Genomic DNA, 8,061 nt, shown 5'->3' with positions numbered 1-8,061 from the left:
TGTCGTAGAATGGTGCAACTTGTATAGGTTATCAGTTGTGGAAAGTCTTGGTGGATTGTTTGGCTACCATGTGCATGTTTTTTTTTTTAGTTAAAATGTCGTTCATCACCACGAGGACCATTTTACCGCGAGTGCCCCTTTTTCATTTTTTTTCATTTTTTTGCCAAGTCATTTTTCCGTAAGATATTGCCAAATAGTGTCGTAAAACTTTTGCTTGTTTAGTGTTGGAAAGTGTGTCTAGATAATCTGGCTACCCATGCATGACTTTGTTTTTGTCAGATACGACGTAGTTATTGGTATATTGGGTATTTAACTGCGGTTACCAATTTCTGTTTTTTTTTTCAATATTTGTAAAAATTACTACGTAGTAAGGAATTGCCGTATATTATTCATTTTTTTTTCATGTTTATGTGTTAGAAAGTGTGCCTTGATGGTTGGGCTAACACGTGCATGTCTTTTTTTTTATCTGAGATGTCGTATATTAGAATGTCGGGCATTTTACCGCGAGTGTCCCTTTTTAATTTTTTTTCATTTTTTTGCCAAGTCATTTTTCCGTAAGATATTGCGAAATAGTGTCGTAAAACTTTTGCTTTTTTAATGTTGGAAAGTGTGTCTAGATGATCTGGCTACCCATGCGTGATTTTGTTTTTGTCAGATACGACGTAGTTATTGGTATATTGGGTATTTAACTGCGGTTGCCAATTTCTGTTTTTTTTTCAATATTTGTAAAAATTTACTACGTAGTAAGGAATTGCCGTATATTATTGATTTTTTTTTTCATGTTTATGTGTTAGAAAGTGTGCCTTGATGGTTGGGCTAACACGTGCATGTCTTTTTTTTTTTATCTGAGATGCCGTATATTAGAATGTTGGGCATTTTTCCGCGAGTGCCCCTTTTTATTTGTTTTGCATTTTTTTGCTTAGTCATGTTACCATAAGGAATTGGCAAGTAGTGTCGCAAAACTTATATTTTTATAGTGTTGGAAAGTGTTTCTAGATGATCTGGCTACCCATGCCTATTTTTTTTTTTTAGCCAGATATGGCGTATATATAAGTATGTGTTCGATTTTCCTGTGATTGCCATTTTTTCGTTTTTTCCCATTTCTTTCAAAATTACTACGTACTAAGGAACTATCACAGAGTAATATTTCATTTATATGTTTATTTGTCGGAAAATATGCCTTGATGGTTTGCCTAGCACGTGGCTGAAATTTTTTTTTTCTGAAATGCCGTATATTAGAATGGCCATTTTTCCACGAGTGCCCCTTTTTATTTGTTTTGCATTTTTTTGCTTAGTCATGTTACCGTAAGGAATTGGCAAGTAGTGTCGCAAAACTTATATTTTTATAGTGTTGGAAAGTGTTTTTAGATGATCTGGCTACCCATGCCTATCTTTTTTTAGCCAGATATGGCGTATATATAGGTATGTGTTCGATTTTCCGGTGATTGCCATTTTTTCGTTTTTTCCCAATTCTTTCAAAATTACTACGTACTAAGGAACTATCACAGAGTAATGATTCCTCTAGATGTTTGTCGGAAAATTTTGTTTACTTTTTTTTTGATTGAATATCATCAAATTTTTTTAGCTAAAATATTGTTTTACATTTTTTTTTTCGATTTTATTTCCCTTCAAAAAAATTTTTTGGGTCAGAATTTTAATTTTATAAACGTAAAATAATCGACAATTATCCAGCAACCCACCATACAATTTTTATGCATATCCAATAATAATTAGATTAGTAAATAACACCTTGAAATTGACATACCCTTCCTACATTTCAAGTGGCAGATTAGGGAGTCTGAGTCAGTGTGGTTGGCGGCCATTTTGTGGACATATCCGAAGCGTAAGCTGCCCTATCTATATATATTCTTGTTCCCTATAGAATTTGTGATATTTTGGTATATTTTTACCTGCATAAATATCATATTATATATTAAATATATGTATTTTTTTACGAAATTTCCAAGTACTCAAAAAATTACCTTTAGATATGGCCCCTGATATAAATGTAATTTACAAATTAATGAAGATTTTTTTACATATTTCTATTTTAGGATAACATATGTTTATTCCCTAAAAAAATTAGCCACTTCCTATTTCATTTGGGTACCCAAAAAAATTCATGAAATTTGGACAATTTTTTTTGGCCAAAAAAAGTTACCCTTTTTTTCTCATTTCAGATCTTCACCTCCATGGGTCTGACTTCATCCAAAATACATCAAGATGTGTCCTAAACATTCAAGAATCAATTCCTAAAAGGATTTGTGTATATATGTATAAACTTTTTTTTATGAATTTTTATGTCAGGTCTTTTTTTTTTTCTACTTAATTTTTTAAAATATTTATAATAAATAGTTTTTTCTGCAGATGAGTAGTATTTATCTTTACAGTTGTTTTAAGCATTCATTGAAGTTTTTTTTGGCAAAAGAAAAAAGGAGGTTACTGCAAAAACTGATTTTTCAAGAATTTTTTTTGGCGTCGGGGTCGTTCGCGTCCGAGTATACCCTTAAAGGGGTGTCCGAGGACCGTACCTATCCAGGGTTAAATAGGGCGCCCTGATCTAGAGAGGCGAACTGTAGGCGGGTCATCTGGCAGAAGATAAGCAGGTTTTAGACGATCAATGGAGACCCAGTCTTCTTTGCCCCGAATGTTTAGGAGGAATTCTTTCGGACTGCGTCGGATCACAAGGAAAGGGCCCGTGTAAGGGGGTGTTAGTGGTGGCTTGCTGGTGTCGTTGCGCAGGAAGACGTGCGTTGCAGAGTGCAAGTCCGTTGGTATGTGATGCTTCGATGGGGGCTTGTAAGTCTGGCGGCACGGAGTAAATTTTCCCACGATGTGACGTATGCGCTGGAGATCGTCGGAGGAGGTTGTAGAAGGAAAAAATTCGGCAGGGACGACCAATGGGTGGCCATACACCATTTCAGCTGCCGAGACGTCGAGGGCGTCTTTAGGAGTGGTCCTTAGTCCCAGGAGGACCCAGGGAAGCTGAGTAAACCAGTTGCAATCCTTGCAGCGGGACATCAACGCTGCTTTGAGGGTGCGATGAAAACGTTCAACCATTCCATTGGCAGCGGGGTTGTAGGCCGTTGTCTGATGTAGGGTGATGCCCAGGAGATTCGCTAATGACGTCCACAATTGAGAGGTGAAAGTGGTTCCCCTGTCAGAAGTAATAAGCTCAGGGATACCGAATCTTGAAATCCATCCAGAGAGTAAGGCAGATGTACATGAGGCGGACGTTGCAGTTTCCATGGGAATGGCTTCAGGCCAACGAGTGGAGCGGTCGATGACGGTAAACAGGTAACGATGTCCTTGTGATGTGGGTAGGGGGCCTACAACGTCGACGTGAATGTGTGCGAAACGACGCTGAGGTTGAGGAAAGGTGCCCACTCCTGAATCCGTGTGTCGATGTACTTTGGAAGTTTGGCAAGAAGTACAGGCGCGGACCCAATCCTTAGCATCCTTAGAAATGCCGTGCCAAATGAACTTTGCCTTCAGCAGCTGTGCAGTAGAAGGGCACGAGGGATGTGAAAGGCCGTGAATGAAATCAAACACCTGTCGGCGCATGGGAGCAGGAATCCAAGGTCGTGGTCTACCAGTACTGACGTCACAGAGGAGGGTGGTGTTGGAGTCTTCGAGGGGAAAGTCTTTCCAACGGAGGGACGTGCAGGATGTCCTACAAGCTTGATACTCTGGATCCTGTCGTTGGGCTTCAGCCAGGGCGTTGTAATCCAATCCCAGTTGAACGGCAGCCAACGTGTTTCTTGACAGGGCATCGGCAACGGGATTCATTTTCCCAGGGACGTATTGGAGGGTGCAATTGTATTCAGCCACGGCGGAGAGATGTCGGCGTTGACGGGCGGACCAGGCTTCAGACTGTCGAGTGAAGGCGTGCACCAGAGGCATGTGGTCTGTGCGAATGACGAAGGGCGTACCTTCTAGGAAATGGCGAAAGTGACGGACAGCCAAGTGCACCGCCAGCAATTCTCGATCGAAGGTAGAATAACCCGATTCTGCCTTGGACAGTTTTCTGCTGAAGAAGGCCAATGGGCGGGGCGAGCCTTTGACCACCTGCTCGAGTACTGCACCAATAGCGACGTCGCTGGCATCAGTGGAAAGAAGGAGAGGGGCGTGTGGGATAGGAAAAGTGAGAGCCGCAGCAGTTGATAGGGCCTTCTTTGCATTGCAGAAGGCTGCTTCTTGAAGGGGACCCCACTTCAGGTCCTTCGGCTTGCCCTTGAGGGAGGCGTAGAGGGGAGCAAGAGTGGCGGCAATGGCTGGCAGAAAACGGTGATAATAGTTGATCATGCCCAAGAATTCCTGCAGAGCTTTGATGGTCGAGGGCACGGGGAAGTTCTGAACGGCTGCTACCTTCTCAGGGAGGGGGTGGACACCTTCAGGAGTGATGCGGTGCCCTAAGAACGACACTTCGTTGGCGCCAAAGGTACACTTGTCGTACCGGACTACAAGGCCGTTTTGTCGCAGGCGGTCGAGCACGATGCGCAGGTGACGGAGGTGTTCCCCTTTTGAGGAGGAGAACACAAGTATGTCGTCCACATAACATACACAGAAAGGGAGGTCCCCTAAGATGCCATCCATGAGACGTTGAAACGTGGCCCCAGCATTACGAAGGCCAAAACAGGAGTAATTGAAGGTGTATGTACCAAACGGAGTGGTGATGGCAGTCTTGGGGATGCCTTCTGGGTTCAGAGGCACCTGATAATACCCCTTCAGGAGATCGAGCGTAGAGAAAACCTTTGCTTTGTGCAGGTAGGAGGTCACGTCGGCAATGTTTGGGAGGGGGTAGTGATCCGGTTCTGTTTGCATGTTCAGGCGCCTGTAATCCCCGCACGGACGGAGGGAGCCGTCATTCTTCAGAACGATGTGTAAGGGTGACGACCATGGGCTGGAGGCCTTTTGGCAAAGGCCCATTTCCTCCATTTCGGCGAACGTCTGTTTGGCGGCTGCCAATCGTTCCGGTGCCAGACGTCTGAATTTTGCGAAGACTGGGGGTCCTGTCGTCTTGATATGGTGATAAATACCGTGCTTGGCAGGAACCGTGGGCGTTTGGCGAAGATCTGGACGGAAAACTTCCGGGTACGACGTGAGGAGGTGGGCATAGGCATCCGTGGGTGCGCTAATGTGGAGAGCGAGGTTAGAGGGGGCGGGTTGAAGAGGTGTCGACAAGTACGAGTCTGCGTTGACCAATCATCGGTGGGCGACATCGACCAGAAGGTGGAAATGAGAGAGGAAATCCGCACCGAGGATTGGCATGGTGACGTCAGCAACGAGAAACTTCCAATTGAATTTACCGTTTCCGAACGATAATGTGAGGTTCTCGTAACCGTAGGTGGGTATCGCAGATCTGTTGGCAGCTACCAAGCGGACGTCGGCAGATGTAGACAGACTACGTCGTGTCTTGAAGAGTTTCCTTAGCAAAAGAGAACGACAAGCACCCGTGTCTACCAAAAATCGCACGCCCGTTCCTGCATCCTGTAAAAAGAAAAGATTAGAAACACGGGAGGCCACCGTCACGAGCGATGGCCTACTTACACGTTTTTTGGCCACTGACAATCCTCGGCACATTTCTTCGCAGTTGCCCCGAATCTGAAGTGGTAGTAGCAAAACTGCGGCGGATGGGAGGTAGTAAGTGGCTGTAGAAGTCGTTTGTTGGGGCGCGAGCGATTGGTGGGTGGTGGGCGGCTTTGTCTCTGCTTCGGCACGTCACGGTGTGGGCGTGTATGTCCTACGGCATTCATGTCAGCTTCAGTTGACGTTGAATAGGCATCCTCTTCGTCAGGGGTGGAGGCGTTGATGGAGGTCTTGAAGTGGCTGTCCATAAGGGCGTCGGCTTTGGTCATCAAGTCCTTTATGGGTAAACTATCGACATCGGGTATGGCAGCGCGTATAGGTCCGGGTAAACGGCATATCCAAAGGGCACGAAGTAGGTTCACCTCACGAGGAGAGCCGTCTGCGGCAGGTTGAAGGCGAGCGATACTGGTCATTTCCCTGAGGGCAAGCGAAGCCCTTTGGTCCCCCAACGGTTGTTGCGAGAGCTGAAAAAGCTTTTCTACACGGGTGGCTGGCGACGGCGAGTACTGCTGCAGAAGGTATGTTTTGAGGGCGTCATATGCTATTGGTGTGTCTCCTTGTTCACAAAGCCAGTCGGATATTTCCGGGAAGGTGTCCTCGGGTATCGCCGCGAGAACATAATCTGCTTTGGTGGTTGAGCGAGTCACGCCGTTGATGCGAAACTGGACTTCTGCGCGCTGAAACAAAGCAAATGCCTCTCCGCTGGCGAACGGTGAAAGTTTCAATGGGGCGGCCGCTGCGCCAACTGCTGTAGTAGAGTCCGCCATAGTACCAACGATGGAGGTGCGAGGGAGGTGGGGGTGGAAGGCAGTGGGAGCGAGTCGACTTCCGGGGTCACCAATGTGACGGTGCTGAGAGAGGGTTGTGAACTCAAAGGCAGGATGCAATCAACTGAGTTATATTATTATAGAACACTCTCCTTTATATACAAAACCTCTAGCCAACAGGACATAAGTTAACAAGACAGACAATGTTACAGAGGAAAACAGCAGACATGAATTTTCATGTTCGTTTAGTGCGAGGGAAGAGCGAAGATACAAGCATAATATATGCAAAAGGAATTATGTACAATTGTGTGACACACGGTTGGTACAGATTCATGCGAGTTAGGTATAGTGCTAAACGGTGCTCTCTCCCATACAAATGAAAATTGTCTGAAAAAACTTTATCCTTTTGATGATAAGTTCAATTGCAGATTGAACGACGGCTCGTGGATACGATACGACAAGGCCGGCTTCAATGTATCATGCCCGGACGGATCCACGTCCTATTCCCAGATCTTCGTTGCAGCAGATGGTTGAATCGGTACGTCCACGAATTACACGGTCCAAGGAATTAACACTATCATCAGGGAATGGGCCTACTTCGCGAATTTCACGTGGACCACTACAATCCCATCCTTAACTCTCCCATACAATGCACGAGTGGCTAATCGGTTGATGAAATTAACCGAGATGGACCACCCGTCACCGACTTATGCAGATCTTCGTTTCTATGTGTTGCTAGCATCAATCAGCGTTACAGTGATGATATTTATCGCCATTAACATCTCTGTTTGGCGTAGGTTAAGGCAAAGACAGGTGGAGCTCAAAAGGAACGTTTTGCCATGTCCAGACAACACTCCCTGTTTTTTGGAAACTTTTCAATTTAGAGCCGTTTGAAATTGGCCATTTCATTCACTCGAAGGAGTAAAATTGTCTGGAATAGTGAAGTGCATGAAAAGCGGTTAGTACGCTAGTAATATGTAGTTGAAGACACTCTAGGACATTTGCATTTTAAAAACATTTAAAAAAAAAATTTTGGGCACCTAATAAAATATATAAGCCCTATATGTTAAAATAAAAGTATCTTTTGGGCATCTAATAAAATATATAAGCCCTATATATATATATATATATATATATATATATATATATATATATATATATATATATATATATATATATACATATATGTAGATATATATAAAGTAGATATACAGATATATAGATATATAGATATACATATAGATATATATATATATATATATATATATATATATATATATATATATATATATATATATATATATCTATATATATATCTATATATATATCTATATATATATAGATATATCTATATATATATATAGATATATATATATATATAGATATATATATATATATATATATATATATATATATATATATATATATATATATAGATATATATATATATATATATATATATATATATATATATATATATATATATATATATATATATATATATACAGTCGGAGACATAAGTTGTGTCGCGATTTTTTTCGCGAAACAACTTATGTCGTTTTTCAGCAGGACCCTCTATATCCGGTAAAAAAAATCGGCCGGGAGAAATTGACTAATTGGCAACTTATCTGTACGCATTGGGCGGCTCAGGGAAACAACAGCGACCCAGCCAGTATTGGCCTTGACTTTATACAGGTCGGTTTTC

This window comes from Palaemon carinicauda, chromosome 27 (assembly GCF_036898095.1).
Source record: "Palaemon carinicauda isolate YSFRI2023 chromosome 27, ASM3689809v2, whole genome shotgun sequence".
In the NCBI taxonomy this organism is placed as follows: Eukaryota; Metazoa; Arthropoda; class Malacostraca; order Decapoda; family Palaemonidae; genus Palaemon; species Palaemon carinicauda.
The sequence above is the reverse complement of the archived record's forward strand: the minus strand, read 5'-3'. Positions refer to the sequence as shown.